Below are 23,336 nucleotides of genomic sequence, written 5' to 3'. Positions count from 1 at the left end.
TCAAGTTCTCGATCTCATCTACGTCATTCCTCCTTGTCTACCAGAGAACATTATCCAACTCTGTCTGACTCTACAACACCCCGGGTCTCTCCAACTGACGATGTGAACACATTTCAGGAAGTTCTTGTCTGAGGTGCTACAAAGCTTAATATTCCTATGGTGGCACCTACGCCCACAACATCTGTGATCTTTGAGACTTTGCACCAAGGCTGTTCTGCAAGACCCTTGCTTTCGCTGGTCCCAGGCGTCCTAGAACCGGCAATGGACTTATTCCTGACACCAGCCACAGCCAAGCCCACTCCTTCTATGCTCCAAAAGAGATATCATCCTCCAGAGCAGGATCCTTTTTTACTAAGGGCAGATCCAGCACCAGATTCTGTGGTTATTGTAGCCACTAACAAGTTACATTCTACTTCTCGTTCATCCTCCTCTCCACCAGACAAGGGGAGCAAAAAACTGGACGTGGCAGGCCGCAAAGTTTGCTTGAGATCTGCAATTTTCATGAAGACAGCCAGTGCCAAGGCCCTCTTGGGCAGATATGACCTTGCTCATTGGGATTCCATCCTTCAATTTGCTGACCATCTTCATAAAGACTTCTATATTAGTGGCGCATGGATATTGTCATGGAATATCCCTGAGAAGACACTCATGGCTCCATCTTACTTTTCTGAAGCCAGAAGCACAAAAAAGAATACAGAACCTTCTATTTACAGGTTCTACTCTGTTTGGTTCTCACACTGATGATGAGATGTTGAGAATGAAATCAGAACTGGACACTCTTAAAGCTGTAGGCATTGAAAAACCTAGAGAACAGCGTAAATTGTTCTGTCCCTGCCACCACATGTTTTTCTCACAGAGATTCCAAACATTGCAATGGGGGGGGGGGCACCTAGATCTCAACAACAGCAGCAACAGCAGCAGCACCAGAGATCATGCCAAACTCAGCGCAAGCAAATGCGAGGTCGTTCCACTCAACAAACATCCCAAGGAGGACGTCAGCCCTCTGCGTCTAAGCCCTGAGCCGTTCCTTCCCCCTCTTCTGTTATCCACTCCGGTAGGGGGAAGTATCTTGCATTACCTGAAAGAGTAGCAATGCATCACATCAGATGCCTGGGTACTGAATATTGTGCTAAATGGTTATTGTCTCAGGCTTACAAACCCTCTGCCTTCTATTCTACCAAAGCCCTCCATGTCCCATCTTGATTCTCTCAGGGCAGAGGTTAACATCCTATCACAAAAGGAGGCGATAGAACCAGTTCCCACCGATCAACTTGGAAAAGGGATTCACTCAAGGTATTTCTTGGTGCCAAAGGAAGACAAGCACAAATTCAGACCTCTTCTCGATCTAAGAATAGCCAACAAATGGATTTGAAATAAGAAGTTCAGAATGCTGGCTTTGCATCAGATATATCTCCAGCTTCAGGAGGGAGATTGGCTATGTTCCATCGACCTTCACGATGCATACTTCCACATTCTCGTTGCCAGGAAGCATTGGAAGTTCCTAAGGTGGCATGTGGGACAAGACCATTACCAATTTGCAGTGCTCCCATTCGGCCTCAAGTCAGCACCCAGAACGTTCTCCAAATGCATGGCTGTGGTGGCCGCCTGTAGGAAAGTACCATCTTGCCTGGCATGTTACCCCCATTTTTCACTGTATATATGTTGTTTTAGTTGTATGTGTCACTGGGACCCTACCAGCCAGGGCCCCAGTGCTCATAAGTGTGCCTGAATGTGTTACCTGTGTTATGACTAACTGTCTCACTGAGGCTCTGCTATCCAGAACCTCAGTGGTTATGCTCTCTCATTCCTTTCCAAATTGTCACTAACAGGCTAGTGACCAATTTCACCAATTCACATTGGCATACTGGAACACCCTTATAATTCCCTAGTATATGGTACTGAGGTACCCAGGGTATTGGGGTTCCAGGAGATCCCTATGGGCTGCAGCATTTCTTTTGCAACCCATAGGGAGCTCTGACAATTCTTACACAGGCCTGCCACTGCAGCCTGAGTGAAATAACGTCCACGTTAGTTCACAGCCATTTACCACTGCACTTAAGTAACTTATAAGTCACCGATATGTCTATCCTTTACCTGGTAAAGGTTAGGTGCAAAGTTACTTAGTGTGTGGGCACCCTGGCACTAGCCAAGGTGCCCCCACATGGTTCAGGGCAAATTCCCCGGACTTTGTGAGTGCGGGGACACCATTACACGTGTGCACTACACATAGGTTACTACCTATGTGTAGCTTCACAATGGTAACTCCGAATATGGCCATGTAACATGTCTATGATCATGGAATTGCCCCCTCTATGCCATCCTGGCATAGTTGGCACAATCCCATGATCCCACGGGTCTGTAGCACAGACCCTGGTACTGCCAAACTGCCTTTTCAGGGGTTTCACTGCAGCTGCTGCTGCTGCCAACCCCTCAGACAGGTTTCTGCCCTCCTGGGGTCCAGCCAGGCTTGGCCCAGGATGGCAGAACAAAGGTCTTCCTCAGAGAGAGGGTGTTACACCCTCTCCCTTTGGAAAAAGGTGTTAAGGCAGGGGAGGAGTAGCCTCCCCCAGCCTCTGGAAATGCTTTCATGGGCACAGATGGTGCCCATTTGTGCATAAGCCAGTCTACACCGGTTCAGGGACCCCTCAGCCCTGCTCTGGCGCGAAACTGGACAAAGGAAAGGGGAGTGACCACTCCCCTGACCTGCACCTCCCCTGGGAGGTGCCTAGAGCTCCTCCAGTGTGCTCCAGACCTCTGCCATCTTTGAAACAGAGGTGCTGCTGGCACACTGGACTGCTCTGAGTGGCCAGGGCCAGCAGGTGACGTCAGAGACTCCTTCTGATAGGCTCCTTCAGGTGTTGCTAGCCTATCCTCTCTCCTAAGTAGCCAAACCCTCTTTTCTGGCTATTTAGGGTCTCTGCTTTGGGGAATTCCTTAGATAACGAATGCAAGAGCTCATCAGAGTTCCTCTGCATCTCTCTCTTCACCTTCTGCCAAGGAATCGACTGCTGACTGCACTGGAAGCCTGCAAAACTGCAACAAAGTAGCGAAGACGACTACTGCAACTCTGTAACGCTGATCCTGCCGCCTTCTCGACTGTTTTCCTGGTGGTGCATGCTGTGGGGGTAGTCTGCCTCCTCTCTGCACTACAAGCTCCGAAGAAATCTCCAGTGGGTCGACGGAATCTTCCCCCTGCTATCGCAGGCACCAAAGAACTGCATCACTGGTCCCCTGGGTCTCCTCTCAGCATGACGAGCGAGGTCCCTTGAATCCAGCAACTCTGTCCAAGTGACTCCCACAGTCCAGTGACTCTTCAGTCCAAGTTTGGTGGAGGTAAGTCCTTGCCTCCCCACGCCAGACTGCATTGCTGGGAACCGCGTCTTTTGCAGCTACTCCGGCCTCTGTGCACTTCCGGCGGAAATCCTTTGTGCACAGCCAAACCTGGGTCCACGGCACTCTAACCTGCATTGCACGACTTTCTAAGTTGTCCTCCGGCGGCGTGGGACTCCTTTGTACAACTTCGGGTGAGCACTGTTTCACTCCTCTTTGTAGTGCCTGTTCTGGCATTTCTGCGGGTGCTGCCTGCTTCTGAGAGGGCTCCTTGTCCTGCTGGGCGCCCCCTCTGTCCCCTGACGCAATTGGCGACATCCTGGTCTCTCCTGGGCCACAGCAGCATCCAAAAACCCTAACCACACAATTTGCAGCTAGCAAGGCTTGTTGGCAGTCTTTCGGCGGGAAAACACTTCTGCACAACTCTTCACGACGTGGGACATTCATCCTCCAAAGGGGAAGTTTCTAGCCCTTGTCGTTCTTGCAGAATCCTCAGCTTCTACTGCCTAGTAGCAGCTTCTTTGCACCCACAGCTGGCATTTCCTGGGCATCTGCCCATCTCCGATTTGCTTGTGACTTTTGGACTTGGTCCCCTTGTTCCACAGATACCCTCGTTTGGAAATCCATTGTTGTTGCATTGCTGGTTTGTGTCTTTCCTGCAGAATTCCCCTATCACGACTTCTGTGCTCTTTGGGGAACTTTAGTGCACTTTGCACTCACTTTTCAGGGTCTTGGGGTGGGCTATTTTTCTAACCCTCACTGTTTTCTTACAGTCCCAGCGACCCTCTACAAGGTCACATAGGTTTGGGGTCCATTCGTAGTTCGCATTCCACTTTTGGAGTATATGGTTTGTGTTGCCCCTATCCCTATGTGTCCCCATTGCATCCTATTGTAACTATACATTGTTTGCACTGTTTTCTAAGACTATACTGCATATTTCTGGTATTGTGTACATATATCTTGTGTATATTTGCTATCCTCATACTGAGGGTACTCACTGAGATACTTTGGCATATTGTCATAAAAATAAAGTACCTTTATTTTTAGTATATCTGTGTATTGTGTTTTCTTATGATATTGTGCAAGTGACACTAGTGGTACTGTAGGAGCTTCACTCGTCTCCTAGTTCAGCCTAAGCTGCTCTGCTAAGCTACCATTATCTATCAGCCTAAGCTGCTAGACACCCTATACACTAATAAGGGATACCTGGGCCTGGTGCAAGGTGTAAGTACCCCTTGGTACTCACTACAACCCAGTCCAGCCTCCTACACAGCCCATCTAAGAAAGCATCAAATCTTTGTCTGTCCCTATCCAGACGATTGGCTCATAAAGGCATCCACATCTCAAGAAGCCCAACTACATTTCAATTGGACATGCCAGCTTTTTCAATGATTGGCCCTTCAAGTCAACCTCGTCAAGTCAACGTCATCACCTGCTCAGAGGTTGCACTACTTAGGCGCCACCATCAACACCATTCAAGCAAATGTGTTTCCTTTGGAGGAGCGACGTTTATCGACCCTTCTGAAATGTCAAGCTCTTGAGAAGGCGCCTCAGTCAACAGCAAAAATAGTCTCACCTCTTCTAGGATCTATGGCTTCTTGCATCCACCTCACTCCTAGCGCTCGCTTCCACATGAGACCCTAGCAGGAGTGTCTAGAAAATCAATGGAATCAGCTAATAATCGATTGGGATGACAGGATTACTTTCTCCCCACGTGCATCACGGTCCCTCAAGTGGTGGTGTTCCCTGAACAATCTTCTGAAAGGGATGCCCGTCCACATTTAAGTCCCCTCGCAGACAATAGTCATGGACGCATCGTTGCTAGGATGGGGTGCTCGTATGGATCATCTGCAGATTCAAGGCTCTTGGTCTCAGAAGGAGATATTGTATCACATCAATCTCCTAGAGCTATGGACAGTTCACCTGGCACTCAAAGCCTTTTTCCAGGCATTCACCATAAACACCCTACTAGTTCAGACAGACAATACAGCCACCATGTATTACCTTAACAAGCAGGGGGGCACCAGATCCCGAACTCTATCATCGGAGACACAGACAATATGGAACTGGCTTCTGGCCAGGAACCTAACAATAACAGTGACTCACCTCCCTGGCATAGAGAATGCACAGGCAGATGCTCTCAGCACAGCGCTGGATGAAAACCACGAGTGGGTGCTGCACGACAACATCGTACGATACATCTTCTCAATGTGGGGCACCCCTTCTATAGATCTGCTCTCAACAGCAGACAACAGAAAATGCCTAAACTTCGCCTCCAAGTACTACCATCCAGGGACATTGGGGAATGCCCTATGGATAGACTGGTCAAACAAATTTCTCCACGCCTTTCCACCACTTCCCCTGATCCTGGCTTTCCTGATCAAACTCTCCAGTGAGAATGATTCTCATCGCTCCGGAATGGCCCCAACAGTGGTGGTTTCTAGACCTTCTTCACCGGTCACTCCGTCCACATCTCAGGCTGCCATACAGGCCAGAACTTCTGATGAAAGTCGGAGGACAGATGAGACATCCCAATCTCTCGTCATTGAAATTGGCAGCATGGCTCCTGAGCTAGTGCAGTACCGTATGGACGTTCTAAGAGAAGCAACACAACCATCTACCAGATCAGCCTATGCCTTAAAATGGAAAAGATTCTGCATTTGGTGTTTGGACAAGAACATAGATCCCACAGCATGCAGAGAAGATGTTATTCTTCCATACCTATTGTAGCTAACAAAATCTGGTTTGTGATTCTCGTCTATAAAAGTAAGCCTAGCAGCTCTCACTGCATACAGCAAAAGTCCTTCACAAACCTCTTTCTTTAAAATTCCAGTCATTAAAGACTTCCTAGAAGGGTTAATGAAGGATTTTCCGCCTACAAGGCGTCCATCCCCACCATGGGAGCTTAATGTAGTTCTTTCACATCTAATGCAGCATCCTTTTGAGCCCATACACAAGGCATCTCTCCTACATCTCACTTGGAAAACAGCCTTCCTTGTAGCATTTACATCAGCTCGCAGAGTTAGTGAGATCAAGACCCTTTGTGCTCATGAGCCATACACTGTTTTTCATTCTTCCAAGGTTGTAATGAGAACACATCCAAAATTACTACCAAAGGTTATATCTAATTTCCATGTAAACCAGACTTTTTTTTACCAACTTTCTTTCAAGACCCATCTACTCCTGCAGAGAGAACACTTCACTCTCTTGCTGTGAAGAGGGTTTTAAAATTTTACTTAGACAAAACTAAATCCTTTTGCACGTCACAACAACTGTTCATTAACTATGGTCCTGTTTGAATAGGCTTTGCCACCTCCAAGCAATCTCTTTCCAGGTGGATTGTGTCGTGGATTTTACTCTGTTACCAATTAGCCAATAAGTCCCTTGTTGGCAGACCTAAAGCACATTCTACCAGGGGCAAAGCAGCCACGACTGCTTTGATAGAAACATTCCCTTAGCAGATATTTGCAAAGCTGCTATTTGGAGGTCTGTCCACACCTTTACTAAGCACTACTGTTTGATTCTGATGCTAGGGCAGATGCTCAAGTAGGACGGGCTTCTCTTAGAAATCTCTTTACATAAAGAAATATCACTCCATTGTTCTGTCTAATCCACCGCCCTCAGGGGGATGGGCTTGCTACTCTATTCAGCGCTTATGACTACACATGGAAATCCCCTACGAGAGAAGGAATAGTTTCTTACCTGTAAATCCATTTCTCTCAGAGGGATATTTCCGTGATAGTCATAAGCGACCCTCCCCAATGGAATACAGAAAATAATAGTTTAAAGATATTTTCATCTCACCTAGTAAAGCCTACAAAAAGGACTGAGGTAACTGCCTTTTGCTGAGCATGATGGGATATGGGAGGACCACTTACTCTTAAAGACACAGCTTTACTTTTTAATCTGTATAGTGGCAGCCTATGGGCTACACTGCCCTGCACTTCTTCACCCTTATGTAATATTGCAAAAAGGTTTGTGAAAGATTTTTTCTGTAAAACATTCAAAATATTCATGCATGTGAATGCATATTTGCCTGGCAGAACCTTTTTTCAACCAAATAGGTTGAAGAATTTTGGCATTTTAGCCTCTCCTTTAGGCTGCATAATCACATTCTTAAGTGACTCTGCAGGCCTTCCTGAAGAAAGGCGAACATCAACACTTAAGAAGATATTTTCAGAGAAGTGCTCCGGAGTCCCCGCGGGCGGGCAGAACTATTCAGTGCTTATGACTATCATGGAAATATCCCTACAAGAGAACTGGAGTTACAGGTAAGAAACTATTCCTTACATTACATTTGTCACAGCGTTACCTTCAGAGTGCTCAGACAGTATACATCAGGAGTACAAAGTAATCCAATACCCGTTCCCAACCACAGTTCCATCCGTCATGGTGCACCATTAGCTGCCTGCCTCCTTGGTCAGCGTTTACAGCATCTCAAACCTCCCCAGGACCATCACACTGTGATTCAGTAATAACTGCTGACCCTCGTAATCTTGGACTTTGTCCCTCTGCCTCCCTGGCCTCCTTACCAACCAGAAATGTTGGATGGATTTTCGGAGGGGAAAGCTCATTGTACATGTCAGTATGGGTTTTACAGTAAGTCAAGTCAGCTTGACAGTCTCCTAGTGTAGGCAATGGCCCCTGGCCCCATCTCATCACTACCTGATGCTTTGCCAGCAACAGACTCACCGCCACCCGCTTCCTACCTCCTTACCCCCACTTCTTTGTCATAGCCCAGTAGCGCTAACAACGGTGTTGCCTTCAGTGTGATACCCACTATTTGCTCCAGCTCTGTAAATACTGCCAACCAGAACCCCTGAACTCCCATACATGTCAATGCCATGTGTAGAAAGTTGGCCCCCTTGCCCTTGCCCAGGCGGATGAGGCATGGAGCCCATATCTCTGAAGTCTGTCTGGGTTATAGTTGATATTGAAAGTGGCTCACCCTGTGCCTCCCATTCAATGATATGGTTCATGTCATTCAGCAGCAGTATGCTCACTGGGCATCGGTTAGTACAGTTCCTAAGTCCCTCTGCCAGTCAAGTCTAGCTTTTAGTAACCCAGGCCTTCGAGCCTCCTGAGCAAAAGTGCATAGTCCGGTGACCAACTTCTCTGGCGTTGTTTCTCATACTAGAGGGCATGTAGCTGGGGAAGCTCAAGAAGATTATTGCCAACCGGCTCACGGAAATTATACCTAGCCCTGTAGTATTGATATTCCATAAGTGGAGTCTTTGTTATGGCACCATCAGCAAATGCCTCCCAGGGGCGCACTCCGCCATTCTGGAAGAAATTGCCCATGACACCAATACCAAATCTACCAAGTGTTGCAACCGCTCCCTTATCTTGGCTCAGTGGAAACCATGCACACCAGTCTACCTTCACATGTGGGAGTACAATAGGGGAAGTGCCTGAGAACCACAAGCCTGTGTCTTATACTTTTTGGAATATTCACTCTCATGTAATGAGCACAGATGCCTAGTCTGGCTGTCCACTCTAGTGTTTTTGATCACTGTGATGTGAGACACTAGCAAGAACATGCCCTATTGCGGTCCTAACTCCCACTAAACTAGACCAAGCCGCCAAAGCTGTGGGGAGACAGTACTGTATCATGAGTTATAAGCACCCTGGCATTTACATGTGTCTTGTTGCTGATAGGCGAATTCTATTTTTCATTCTGCAAGCAAGAAACTTATCACTTTGATCACATACTGATCTCCAAGGGCCCAGCAGCCTACCCAACAATAATGTTTGCAAAAAACCATAACAAAAAAAGCAGTTACAAAGTCAAAATGCTGGTGCCCAATGTCAGTGGAATGAGTTGTGATACATTGTTATGGAGTGATAGTCAACCAGTGAGCAACCTTTTACTCTATTTTGCAGGTGAATGATTGTTGCCCTAAAGTTTGCATGTTGACCCTAAACCAGTGTTTCCCAACTGTAGGTCACAAGCTGATTTGTGGTGGACCAAAAGTCCAAGCAATTTGCTGCATATTTTTTTGACATGGGCACATGTTTACAAACTCCTCTCACTTTGCAGTCAGAGAAAGAACAGTAAAGTGAATTATATGACAATCTTTCGGAGGTCCATGAAGTGCAAAAGGAAAGCAATAGGATGTAATTTATTCATAACACACAACAAACTGTAGATGCTTCTGAATGAACTTTACACATTCAGCAGTTAGGTAAATAAAATGTAGCCCATATTTTTATTGGAATTCTGAAGTGTGATGGAAACAAAGCTTTTAATCGGATCAGAACAAATCAGCATTTGCATGCAATATAGTTTTATTAGTAAAGCTGTATGCCTGTGCAAATGTGGTGACCATTTCAAAGGAAAATGTGCTGTCCGTAAATGACTATAAGCTACCAAATGCTGCATTAGTTACATTTAAAAATCGCCAGCCTCATGTCCATTAAGGCTAGGTGGGTCCTGAAAGTTTGTCGTACTGAAAAGTGAGTCATGGCTCTAAAATATTTAGAAAGCTCTGCTCTAGATGTTGGCAGGCAAGGGGGTCCCTTAAACCTATAAGTACTCTTCACTTGTATTATTTGTTTGCAACCACTCTGTGATCTTGGTTTATTTCCAGGAAGATACAACAGGATACCAACAACATTGGCACCTAATGTGGGGCTCAAATACTTTCTATATTCTAATATCACACTGCATAGCTCTAGCTGTTACTCTGGATAGTGGCCACTGCAAACGCGTACTCCTATTGTTGCTGCAATTTGAAGCAGGACTGCCCTGCACTACTACTGGTTATTGCTGAGCTTGATATTTTTAAAAGGATGTTTCTGCTGGTTGCCTAGCATCAGATTAATTGATATTATTGGTGTAAAGTTCAGACTTCCCATGGCCCTAGTCAGCATGAAACATTGAGACTCAAGTGCAAAAAATGCCCAAATCAGCAATTTAAATAATTTTTAGGACAGGGTTCAGCAGCCGCATATGTGAAGGGGGGGCGGGGTGGACGACGGGGGACAATGTGGGAAGCACCATTTTTTTTAAAACAGAAAACACTTACTGTTTCCCTCGCGCCGCCCGTCTCCCACCACCTCCAGCCACCTCACTTCTCATTTGGTGTCCCAGCATTTGCTGGGACACCAGCACAGCTCCCCAGCAATCCTGGAGCTGATTACATACTAGACATAGCATGAAGGCAGCATCAGGATAGGGCTGAGCCACTTGGACTGCTGCTCAGACAGAAGCCTGGGGTCTGTGCTGTTTCTCCAGCCGGGCAGGAGAAACCTAAGTGCGCATTTGTATTTGGCAGCCTCAGACGGCTGGCCAAACACACATGGACACTTAGGCCCTCATTGCAACCCTGGCGGTCGGTGATAAAGCGGCGGTAATACCTCCAACAGGCCAGCGGTAATAAATATGAAATTATGACCACGGCGGAAACCGCTCAGACAGACAGCCACTTTAACACACCGACCGCCAGGCCGAAACCAACAGGCACCACGGCGGTAGCTGCCAACAGGCAGGCGGAAGACAATGTACCATCCACCGTATAATGACAGTCCAATCCACCGCCTTTTCCGGGGCGGTACCAATGACATCAAAAGGGCGACGGAAACACTGCACAGAAGGGAAACAACTCACCTCTGGAACCTCAAGGAAGAACCACGCCACCATGGAGCCCGAGTTGCATGTCTTCCCCATGCTCTTCTACCTTCTGCTCCATTACGAACATCAACGCCGACGAAGACGACCACGGTGAGTACTGCCACCGAGCACACAGGGGCGGGGGGAGGAAAAAGAGAGTGACACACACACGCAACACCTCCACCCCCAACACCACACACACAACCAGATGCAGTAACATAACATATACATCCCGTACCTCTCAGGAATAATGCAAGGACATCTACTATAGTGTAAAAAGGCTGTAATAAGATAAATATAGGTGCAATTCGTGCAAACAAATCAAAAAGTATATACATATTTACAATGCAAGGGACAATGCCCAGTCCTCAATGTCCGTGGGCCACAGGGCCACATCACAAAGTCCAAGGCCCAACCTCACTCCTGCAACAAGATGGAGAGAACACTTCAGGGGCATCAGGTCGAAAATAGACAGGCACCTCAGGGGGATGGGGAATGGGGGGGCACCTCAGCCGGAAGATGGAATACCACTGATCCTGGAGGGGGCAACATGCCCATCACTCTGTCCTGGGGGGTGCAAGGCCACAGTCTCTCAAGTGGGTGACTTGCCCACTGGTTCTAGAGGGGGCAACATGCCCTGTGCTTGGTCCTGGGGAGTGCAAGGCCACAGTCTCTTAAGTGGGTGATTTGCCCACTGACTTGTCCTGGGGAGTGCAAGGCCACAGTCTCTCAAGTGGGTGATTTGCCCACATGCTCTGGAGGGCGCAACATGACATGTGCTTGGGCCTGGGGAGCGCAATGCCAAAGTCTCTCAAGTGGGTGGTTTGCTCACTGACTTTGCCTGGGGAGAGCAAGGCCACAGTCTCTCTAGTGGGTGACTACTTCCACTGGGTCTGGAAGGGGAATTGTGCCCAGTGGGCTTCATCCTGTGGAGAATGGGGTGAGTGGATGGCTTCTTCCACTGGTTCTGGAGGGGGCATTGTGCCCAGTGAGTTTCATCCTGTGGAGGATGGGGTGATTGGATGGCTTCTTCCACTGGGTCTGGAGGGGGCATTGTGCCCTGTGATGCAGATCTTGGGGAGTGCAAGGTCACAGTCTCTCACCTGGGTGTCAGACCCACAGGATTTGCAGGGGCCAGGCTGCACAACAGCCCATGGACGCAGGACTACACACTGTCTGCCGGCGGTGACAGCTGCTCAGTGGTGGCAGTGACGTGCAGATGTTGGTGCTGGCAGTGGTGGGGGGAGGCTCCAGCCCTTCCCCTGCAGCCTCGGACGGCTCCACACTGGGGCTGCTGCTGCTGTCAGTGGTGCTGGTGGCAGTGCTGGCAGTGGTGGGGGAGGCTCCAGCCCTTCCGCTGCAGCCTCGGACGGCTGCCCACTGGGGCTGCTACTGCTGTCAGTGGTGCTGGTGGCGGTGCTAGCAGTGGTAGGGGGAGGCTCCAGCCCATCCCCTGCAGCCTCGGATGGCTGCACCACCGTGGTTGGGGCTCCGACTGAGTCCCAGCACCAGGCCACCTGTCCTTTTTGCCTGCTGGTGCAGGCCCCTTGCCCTTCTTGCCAGCAGCTGGGGATGGCTCCTTGCTCCTTTTGGCAGCAGCCGGGGATTGCTCCTTGCCCTTCCTTTTACCAGCTGGGGGTGCCTACTTTCCCTTCCTTGTATCAGCTGGGGGGGCCTCCTTGCCCTTCCTTACAGCACTTGGTGCAGACACCCTATCAGTGTGGCTGCCTGGTGCCCGGGATCCTCTCCCACCTGGTGTAGCTGTGGACACTACTGTGCCCCTGGTCTGGGTGGCTGAGGTGCTTGGCTGGGTTCTGACCACCCTGGCCTGACGTGAGGGACGGGGGGAGTGCTAGGGAAGAGGTCAAAGGTGGAGAGGAAAAGCTTCTTAGGGACATTGGGCAGGAAGAGGGAGATGGTTTGGGAGTGGAGGTAGAGTGAGTGGTTGTAGGAGGTGTCAGTCTGCTGTGTTTGGGTGCAGGTGCATGGGCTGGATGCTGTTGTGAGGTGGATGGCTATTGGGGGTCTGAGTGCTTGCGTTTGTGTACTTTGTACTAGGCAATGCACTACCAGTCACAATACTAATCACTAGCCCATGGAGAGCGACACCTAATGCCAATTGCAGCATATCTGAGACCCACAGACCCCTGCCCTGTAGTGAATGCCTACTAGCTTGGTTGTAGGTATTTTACATCAGAACCCTGCCCAACATGGGACCTACTCTGCAATGTCAGGCCTGGCCTAGGGGCAGCCACAGGCCCACATCCCCCACCCGGATACCACCCCACCAGATGCAAGTTGTATATTGGGGCACTGTACTCACCCCCTTGTTGCTGCTGTGATGCCCCCAAGCGCCCATCCAGCTCCGGATAGGCCACCGCCAGTATGCGGGCCATCAGGGGGTCAGAGTTCGATGGGCACCCCTTCCTCGTTGGGAGGCCATCCCCAGCTGGGCCTCTGCCATCTTCCGTGCCCAGCATCTGAGGTCCTCCCACCGTTTGCGATAGTGGGTGCTCTGCCTGCCATAGACCCCTAGGGTCCACACATCCTTGGTGATGGCACGCCATATTCCCTTTTTCTGATGGGCACTGACCTGCAGGGAAATGGACACAGGGAAAGGTATTAGTCTGACGGTCCTGTCTATTACACTCATGGCCCACCATGCCTCGCCCCATCCCCATTGGCATAGACATGGCCCACCATACATGCAGCATGCTGTCCAGGGCCCATCCACCAACCCCCCCCCACATGAGGCCTTCACACACAGCACTCCATGCATTCACGCCCCATGCATCGTACTCACGGTGTACCCACCTGTTGGTCTGGAGGCCCATACAGCATTCAGTACTGGTGTAGGACCCCATTCACCAGTCGCTCCAACTCCGCCGAGGTGAAGGCAGAGGCCCTTTCCCCAATGACACGAGCCATGGTCAGTTCCAGACACAGGTCACAGCAGCACTTGCAGTGTAGGTCCTCTCCTTTTGAAGGTCAGGTAGCAAGTGATTGAACAGATAGAAAATGGCAGTCACGTCCGTGGCGGTGCATACCGTCACCGCCGGCGTACATCACCACTGGCCACTGTACCCCGTAGGGCCCAATGTTAACTAATGAGGAGCTGCACAGCGGTTTTCGACCGCCTCCCGCAACGGCGCACGACATCAGCGGAATTACCTCACTTCCACCTGTCCCTCCACACAGGACAGGCGGATGCCATTTCAGGGAGGGTGCAGGCCATGGCTCCTAAGTGTGTCACAGTACACATATGCACCATTTGGACCTCTCCAAAACAATACTGTTACAATCATGACATGCAGTGAAGTGTAGTGGTTGGAAATAAGAGATACTGACCAGCTGCTCACCAGTTTCCCCATAGATTGCAACCCCAGTGGATGAATAGGAGATGGAGACATACCACTGCATACAGACTCCTGGTGGACTTGGCAACAATGGAGGACAGGCACATTATCCTCACCTATAGACTGGACAGGGCCACAATCACAGAGCTGTGTGCCCAATTGCAGCCTGACCTAATCTCTGCTATCCATCACCCCACTGGGATCCCCCCCTCTTGTGCAAGTGCTATCAGTGATCCATTTCCTGGCAACTGGCTCCTTCCAAGTGACAGTGGGCGTGGCAGCAGGAATGTCTCAGCCAATGTTCTCAATAGTGCTGACCAGACTGTTGTCTGCCCTGATTAAACACATGCGCAGCTACATCGTTTTCACCCAGGTGGAGGATTTGGCCACAGTGAAAGCTGATTTCTATGCAACGGGACATATCCCCAACATTATTGGGGCAATTGATGGTACACATATTGCATTCCCTCCCCCCCCCGGCGAAATGAACAGGTGTTCAGAAATTAAAAGATCTTTCACTCGATGAATGTGCAGGTAGCCGACCAGTACATCTCCCACATCAGTGCAAAATATCCTGGGTCTGTGCATGATGCCTTTAGTCTGAGGAATAGCAGCATCCCATTTGTGATGGCTCAGCTCCAGAGGCATATGGTGTGGCTAATAGGTGAGCCCTGGTTCCCACCCAGTGGATGTTGGTGTATGGGTATGGTGTGGTCCCTAAGGGTTGGTGTGTGGCTAACAGTTGTCCCTCGATATTTGCAGGTGACTCTGGTTACCCCAACCTCTCATGGCCACTGAGCCCTGTGAGGAATCCCAGGACAAGGGCAGGGGAACGTTACAATGAGGCACATGGGCGAACAAGAAGAATTATAGAGAGGACCTTTGGCCTCCTGAAGGCCAGGTTTCGTTGCCTCCATCTAACAGGTGGAACCCTATGCTACTCACCCAAGAAGGTCTGCCAGATTATCATGGGATGCTGTACGTTAGATAACCTTGCCTTACGTCGCCAGGTGCCTTTTCTGCAGGAGAATGAGGCTGGAGATGGCTGTGTGGCAGCAGTGGACCCTGTGGACAGTGAAGATGAGGAGGCAGAGGATGAGGACAACAGAAGTGCAATAATTTGTCAATACTTCCAATGACACACAGGGAAGACCGTGTAACTTCACATTTAATTGACAGTTTTGTGATTTGACATTGTCACTGGCAGGCTGATTTTCCCATTTCTATGGCCACTCACTGTAGCCTTTGGCATCTCTATTTGCAGATATTTGTGCCCCACTTTCGCTCCTGGTGTGTTGACTGCAGCAAACTACAGTTCATTCCTATGTATACATTTCTGTACAGTTGATTTTCAATGTTTAAACCTTGTTAAACAAATACGAAGGGGTGACAGAGTGGGGCACAATGGTGACAATCAGGAGAGTCTTATTCCCTGGCGGAGGTCTTGGCAATAGTCTCTGGCTTCTGCCTGGATTGCAGGGAACGTTTGAGGGGTGGTTCACCTTCTGCAGGGGGAGGGGTGCTGGTGGCCTGTTGGTCCTGTGGCGAGGCTTCCTGTCCACTAGCGGCAGCGGAGGTGGAGGGCTGTTCATTGGTTTGGCTAGTGGCAGAGGCCCGGTGGGTGCCACTGCCTCCCTCATCGTGTGGCCATGTCTGCCAGCAACCCTGCAATGGAGACCAGGGTGGTGTTGATGTCCTTCAAGTCCTCCCTGATCCCCAGATACTGTCCCTCCTGCAGCCGCATGTTCTCCTGCAACTTGTCTGGTATCTGGCCCATCGTCTCCTGGGAATGGTGGTATGCTCCCAGGATAGCGGTGAGTGCCTCCTGGAGAGTAGGTTCCCTGGGCCTGTCCTCCCCCGTCACACAGCAGTCCTCCCAGCTTCCCTGTTGTCCTGTGCCTCTGTCCCCTGAACTGTGTGCCCACTGCCACTGACCCCAGGTCCCTGGTTGTCCTGTGTTTGTGGGGTGGCCTGGGGTCCCTGTAGTGGTGGACACACTGCTGATTGACGTGTCCTGGGGACAGAGGCATGGGCCCGCTGGGTGGGTGGTGTTTCCTGAGGGGGGAGGCTCTGTGTTGGTGTGAGAGTGTGCCTGGGTAACCGACTGTCCAGAGATCCCTGAGCTGCTGTCATCACTGTGGGCCTCTTCTGGGGGGGGGAGGACTGGATGTTGCTGGCACCTCTTCTCCAGTGATGTTGGCTGGGGAACCTGTTGGGATGTAAATGCAGTGTTATTGTTTCTGCGTGTGACATCATGTGCATGGGTGTGTTGCCCTTTATGGTTGTTGTTGCCCTGGCAGATTTGCCTTTGTGTGAATAGCTATTTGTTGGGCTAGGTGACTCTCTCCAGTGTGCATGCAGTGGGGATAGGTGTCCATGCAGGTCTGTAAAGGGTGTCCATGCATTGGTGTTACATGCAGGGCTTGGTATTGGGATGAGTGGGTTGTGATGGTGGGGTATGTGGGAGGTGGTGAAGTGATGGGAGTGAGGGTAAAAGTGGGGGTTTGTGATGGCATACAGGTGGGGGGTGATAGTAATAGAGATTTGACTTACCAGAGTCCAGTCCTACTCCTACTCCTGCCAGGCCGCCAGGATGCAAGTTTTCCAAGACTTGCTCTTCCCATGTTGTTAGTTGAGGGGGGGGTGGTGGGGGTCCACTGCGAGTCCTCTGTACAGTTGGGGTTTTGCTGCTGTGGAACATACCTTCCCCGTAGGTCGTTCCACCTCTTCCTGATGTTGTCCCTTGTTTTGGGGTGCTGCCCCATGGCGTTGACCCTGTCCACGATTCTCCACCATAGCTCCATCTTCTTAGCAATGGATGTCTGCTGCACCTGTGATCCAAATAGCTGTGGCTCTACCCGGATGATTTCCTCCACCATGACCCTCAGCTCATCCTCAGTGAATCTGGGATGTTGTTGTGGTGCCATGGGTGTAGTGTGAGTGGTGTGGGTGATGGTGTGTGGGGTGATGTCTTGAGGTGTGTGACGTAAGGTGCATGGATGGTGTATAGGTGATGATGTTATGTGGCTCTGGTTGTGAGTGTGCTCTTGTTGTGTCTCTCTGGTGGCAATTCTTTCTAGTCATAAAGGGTTGTGGGTAGCGTGGGTGTGTGTTTTATAGTGGTGTGGATGTGGTGTGTGTATGTGTGTTAGGTGTGTGTAGTTTGAATTGACCAATGTAGTGTTGTTTTGGTTGTGTGTGTGTATTTTGAGCACAGCGGTATGTACCGCCAATGGTTTACTGCCATTGAATGTCTGCTGCGGTGATTCGTGGGTCATAATGGTGTGAGCATAGTTCTGTTGGCGTAACGGTGTGGGTTTTGCTACCGCCAGTTTATCGCTGACCTTTGGGCTGACGGACTTGTGTGTGTGGCTGTATAGTGACGGATTGGTATGTGTGTGTCATAATATGGTTTGCGGTTATCTGCTGCACCGTCGTTATGTTGGTGCAGTCGGCATGCCGGTAAGCGGGATTTACTGCCAATGTCATAATGAGGGCCTTAGTGCACTCTCCCCTCCTCCCAACTCCTATGGCCCAGCCCTGCCCCTCCCTGTACACTCTGCTGGCTGAGCCAGCAGATGAAACATGATGAAAAATAAAATGATAGCAAGCTAGCGTTTCATTTTTCATCTGGTGGATCAGCAAGGGTGGCGATGCACCTCCTCCACTTTGGAGGAGCCGCCCCTGATAGGGTTACAAGTCTTAGTTCTTCATGCACTGATGTTTAGGGTATTTTGAATAGGGCTAATGGAGGCAACTAATTTTTGCTAATACTAGGGGTGCGCAAAATCTGCTTTATTTGCTTTAGCATAAATATTTGAAATGACTGCATAATTATGCAAAATGCAATTTGGCACAAGAATGCATTTGTTAGAGTTGTTTTTAATTAGAAACATAATGCAAGTTGTGTGCAAGTGAAACTAAAAAGCTATGTTGTGTGAATCTGTTATTATGGCCAAATGCTAACTAGCCCTCAATTCTGTTTTATACAGATGGCTTCTGACTTTATAATTTTTATTGTGTTTATATTCCTCACTGACACTGCACTCAGCAAATGTGCACTGTTTGTTTTGTGATTACATGTTGTTCTCAAAGAACTGTGGAGGAAGTCTTTGCTACATTCAAGGCTGTTCTTGCTAGCACATTGTATTGCATTAATTGAAGAGTATTTTTGTTGTTCGTGTATCTAGTTTTGTCTGACACTTCTGGGTGACATCAGGTCAGAATGGGATGAATCAGTATTCATGTAGTGGGATAGTGTTAGGATGGTGGGATTATATGATGTTTTATAATGATAAGAGACAAAAGAATTACATTCAAACTTCTCATGCACGCATACAAAGCCCTCCACACAACCGGACCAGATTACCTCAGCTAAAGACTCCACTTCTACCTGCCCACCAGGAACTTTTGCTCCGCCGACCTCGCCCTTGCCGCCGTCCCATGCATCTGGAAAGCCACAGCCGGAGGAAGGTCCTTCTCCCACCACGTCGCCAAGACCTGGAACTCTCTCCCTATCAAACTGAGAAGATCTCCCATGCTTTCACAATTCAGAAAGGACCTCAAAACTTGGCTCTTCACCTGAGCTGCTCTGGCCTTCACTTACTGCTCCCCTACCCCCAGCGCCTTGAGACCCTAACTGGGGAATAGCCTCGCTTTACAAGTAATTGTTTGATTGATTGATAATGCTCAATTCAGATTTCTTGACAATATGTTACTTTTGCTTGCACCCTGCTGACAATGCGGTTTCCGTCATTTTCTGTGGTGAGCTTGGCTATTTAAACCTTCGAATTTGGGGTAAGTCAGATGTTTTTTGTCTGTACAAGGGATGCTGCCTGAAACTCAGTCGATTTTCTGCACATATGAGACTTAGGTGGTCATTCCAACCTTGGCGGTAAAAGGCGCGTACCGCCGTGCAGAAGACTGCCAGAACACCGCCGCGGCCGCGGTAAACCGCCACGGTCATTCTGACCCACAACATGCAAACCGCCAAAATACAGACATCCACAAAAGTCGGCCACACCAAAGGGCAGCGAGAAACTGGCGATGACCAAACCTCCACCGTCACGCCAACAGAAATACGGCCACACTATCACGACACACGAATCCACGTGGCGGTCTTTCAACCGCGGTATTCCATTGGCGGTACACACCGCTGCGTTCAAAATACACACACTTCAACAAAACACCGCCACATTGGACAATTCAAAATACACACCCCTGATACACATACAAACACCACTCCCACACATCCAATACAATATAAAACACCCACCCACATCACCCACAAACCTCCACTCCTACAGAATCGGGACCACGCACAGAGAAAAGACATCCGAGCACCCAGACGCGCATTTTACTGTCACCCAGCAATATTACCACGCACTTCACACAACACAACAATACACATCACCACACTTAGCACCACACAATCCACCCCACACATCACCCACACCACCCCATGGCACTGCAAAGACACCCCAGGTTTTCTGACGATGAACTCAGGGTCATGGTGGAGGAAATTGTACGGGTAGAGCCACAGCTATCGCGAGGACATAAGGAAGAGGTGGAACGACCTACGGGGGAAGGTACGTTCTATGGTATCCAGGCACAACATTGCAGTGCAGCCGACTGGCGGCGGACCCCCACCTCCTCCCCCAGAATTTACAACATGGGAGGAGCAAGTCTTGGCGATCCTGCATCCTGAGGGCCTCGCAGGAGTATCTGGAGGAATGGACTCTGGTAAGTGAAATCTTCACTACTTCATCCCCCCCACCCCACCAGCATGCCAACACATACCCCCACCCTCACCCTCACCCCCATCACATCCTGCTCCTTGCAAATGTCTCACCATCACAAGCCACCCATCCCATCACCAAAGCATGCCCACTGCACATACCCATCCCCCCCCAAATCACCGTCACTAAAGCCCCCACACGGGAATGCCAGCACTGGGGTACAAGGGCATCCACCCATTACACGCAATGGCACACACAAATGCAATAACCATACTTTTATATCCCTGCAGGACCTGAACGCCACGTCACCGCGCAGGAGGGTCCACAAATGTCCACTCCACCCCCAGAAGAGGCCCACAGTGAGGACAGCACCTCTGTCGACCTGGATCTAGATGACCAGCCCGGCCCATCGGGGACCTCGGGACAGTCGGTTCCCTTCAGACAGCCACAGGCCATAGCAGACCTTCCCCCCTCTGGGAACACCAGCACAGCACCCACCCAGCGGGCCCATCCCTCAGTCCCCAGGACACGTCAATCAGCGGTGTGTCCACCACTACAGGGCACCCAGGTTAACCCACCACCCCAACAACAACAGGGACCTGGGGGCAGTGGTAGTGGGCACACGATCTAGGGGACAGAGGCCCAGGGAAACAGGGGAACTGGGAGGGCTGCTGTGCGACAGGGGGGGGGGACAGGCCCAGGGAACCCACTCTCCACGAGGCCCTCTCCTCCATCATGGGAGCATACCACCACTCCCAGGAGACGATGGCGACGGTCCTGGCCAGGTTTCAGGAGATCCAGCTTCTGCAGGAGGAACAGTATATGGGGTTCAGGAAGGAACTTCGAAACATCAGTTCCGCCCTGGCCACCATTGTAGGGGCTCTGAATCAGGTAGTCACCACATTGCGGGACACTGTGGCAGGACAAAGGGCCCCTGACACTAGCATGGACCAAGAACTGCCTACCACCTCTGCCGGCGCTAGTGGACAGGAGGCCCCGCCACAGGACCAACAGGCCACCAGCACCCCACCCTCTGCAGAAGGAGAACCACCCCGCAAGCGGGCACTGAGATCCAGGAAGAAGACAGAGTAAGATGCCAAGACCCCCGCCAGGAAAGGATACCTCCCTGATTGTCCTCCCACTGTCCCACATTGACACCCTGTCCATTCTTATACTGCCCATGCTCCATTTTCCACAGGCATTTGGACATTGGACCTGTGAAACTAATAGTCTGGACTCTGCCATGGACAATCCTCCACCATCACCCCTCACCGATTTGCAACCACCCACCAATATAGAGCACTGAAATAAACACAGTTATTGCACAAAACAATCAGGAGTCTGGCTGTGAGTTTGTACAAATGTATTAGACATTACCGTGCCAAAATGCATATTTACATTGTGATGCCAACATACCACTGTCACACAGCTGTAGTCCATGGGGAAACAAAGCAGATGTCACGCAGTATGGCCCACATCTCTGAAATTGGAAGGGAAAGTCACAACTCAGTTACCATACACAGGGGGAAAAGGTCAGACAGTAGAGAGGTAGTAGGGGTTAAGTATATGTAACATGCCGGGTTGGAATCTTACCTGTGTGTCATTGAAAATACTGCTGTATTATCGTGTTCCTGTTGTCTATGTCGTCCTCTTCGGCTTCCTCGTCTTCACTCTCCACAGGCTCCACAGCTGCTACAACACCACCATCTGGACCATCCTCCTGCAGAAAAGGCACCTGGCGTCGCAAAGCCAGGTTGTGAAGCATACAGCAGGCCACGATGATCTGGCACACCTTCTTTGGTGAGTACATTAGGGATCCACCTGTCATATGGAGGCACCTGAACCTGGCCTTCAGAAGGCCGAAGGTCCGCTCGATCACCCTCCTAGTTCTCCCATGGGCCTCATTGTAGCGTTCCTCTGCCCTTGTCCTTGGATTCCTCACTGGGGTCAGTAGCCATGACAGGTTGGGATAACCAGAGTCCCCTATTAGCCACACCCGGTGCCTCTGGAGTTGACCCATCACGTAAGAGATGCTGCTATTCCGCAGGATGTAGGCGTCATGCACTGAGCCAGGGAACTTGGCATTCACATGGGAAATGTACTGGGCAGCCAAACACACCATCTGTACATTCATGGAATGATAACTCTTCCTGTTCCTGTACACCTGTTCACTCCTGCTGGGGGGGACCAAAGCAACATGTGTCCCATCAATGGCACCTATGATGTTGGGGATATGTCCAAGGGTATAGAAATCACCCTTCACTGTAGCCAAATCCCCCACATCAGGAAAAATGATGTAGCTGCGCATGTGTTTCAGCAGGGCAGACAACACTCTGGACAACACCTTGGAAAACATAGGCTGAGACATCCCAGATGATATGGCCACTGTTGTTTGAAATGACCCACTTGCAAAGAAATGGAGTACTGACAGCACCTGCACTAGAGGGGGGATCCCTGTGGGTTGGCGGATTGGTGACATCAGGTCTGCCTCCAGCTGGGCACACAGTTCATGAATAGTGGCTCGGTCAAGCCTGTATGTCAGTATGACATGTCTTTCCTCCATTGTCGACAGGTCCACCAGCGGTCTGTACACGGGAAAATTCCTCCATCTCCTCGCATGTCCCAGCGGACGGTACCTATGAAGGACAACAGCGAGCACAGAGTCAATCAGCCCACAGGTATGTAACCACAGTTTGCCAAAAACACGATTCCCAATGCACTGAATGGTTTGTATGAGTGTTGATGCAAGGCCTAGGTATGTGTGACGCAGTTAAAAGTGAGCCATGTGGGCCCTTGAAATGGCGGCTGCCTGACCTGTGAAGTGTGACAATGGGATGTGAGGTCAATGCGCTGGCGTGGCACACCGTGGCGGTAGGCAGTCGAAGACCGCGGCGCAAAGCAGCATTGGTTAACATTGAACTCTATGGGTCTCAGGAGCCAATGACGATGTGCGCCGGCGGTCGCGGTACGCACTGCCGCGGTACGCACCGCCACGGGCGTGACCGCCATTTTCTATCTGCTTAATCACTCGATACCTGATCTTCCACAGGAGAGGACCTACACTGCAAGTGCTGCTGTGACCTCGGTCTGGAAGAGACAATGGCTCATGCGACTGGGGAAAGGGCCCCTGCCTTCACTGCTCAGGAATTGGAGAAACTTGTGGATGGGGTCCTCCCCCAGTATGCGCTACTCTACGGTCCTCCAGACCAACAGGTAAGTACACAGGGACCATGCTTTGTGGGCAATGCCTGTGTTGACTGGGGTGGATGAAAGATGGTGGGGAGCGATTGAGGCATGCAT

Source organism: Pleurodeles waltl, chromosome 9 (assembly GCF_031143425.1).
Source record: "Pleurodeles waltl isolate 20211129_DDA chromosome 9, aPleWal1.hap1.20221129, whole genome shotgun sequence".
NCBI lineage: Eukaryota > Metazoa > Chordata > Amphibia > Caudata > Salamandridae > Pleurodeles > Pleurodeles waltl.
Note: the sequence above shows the minus strand (reverse complement) of the source record.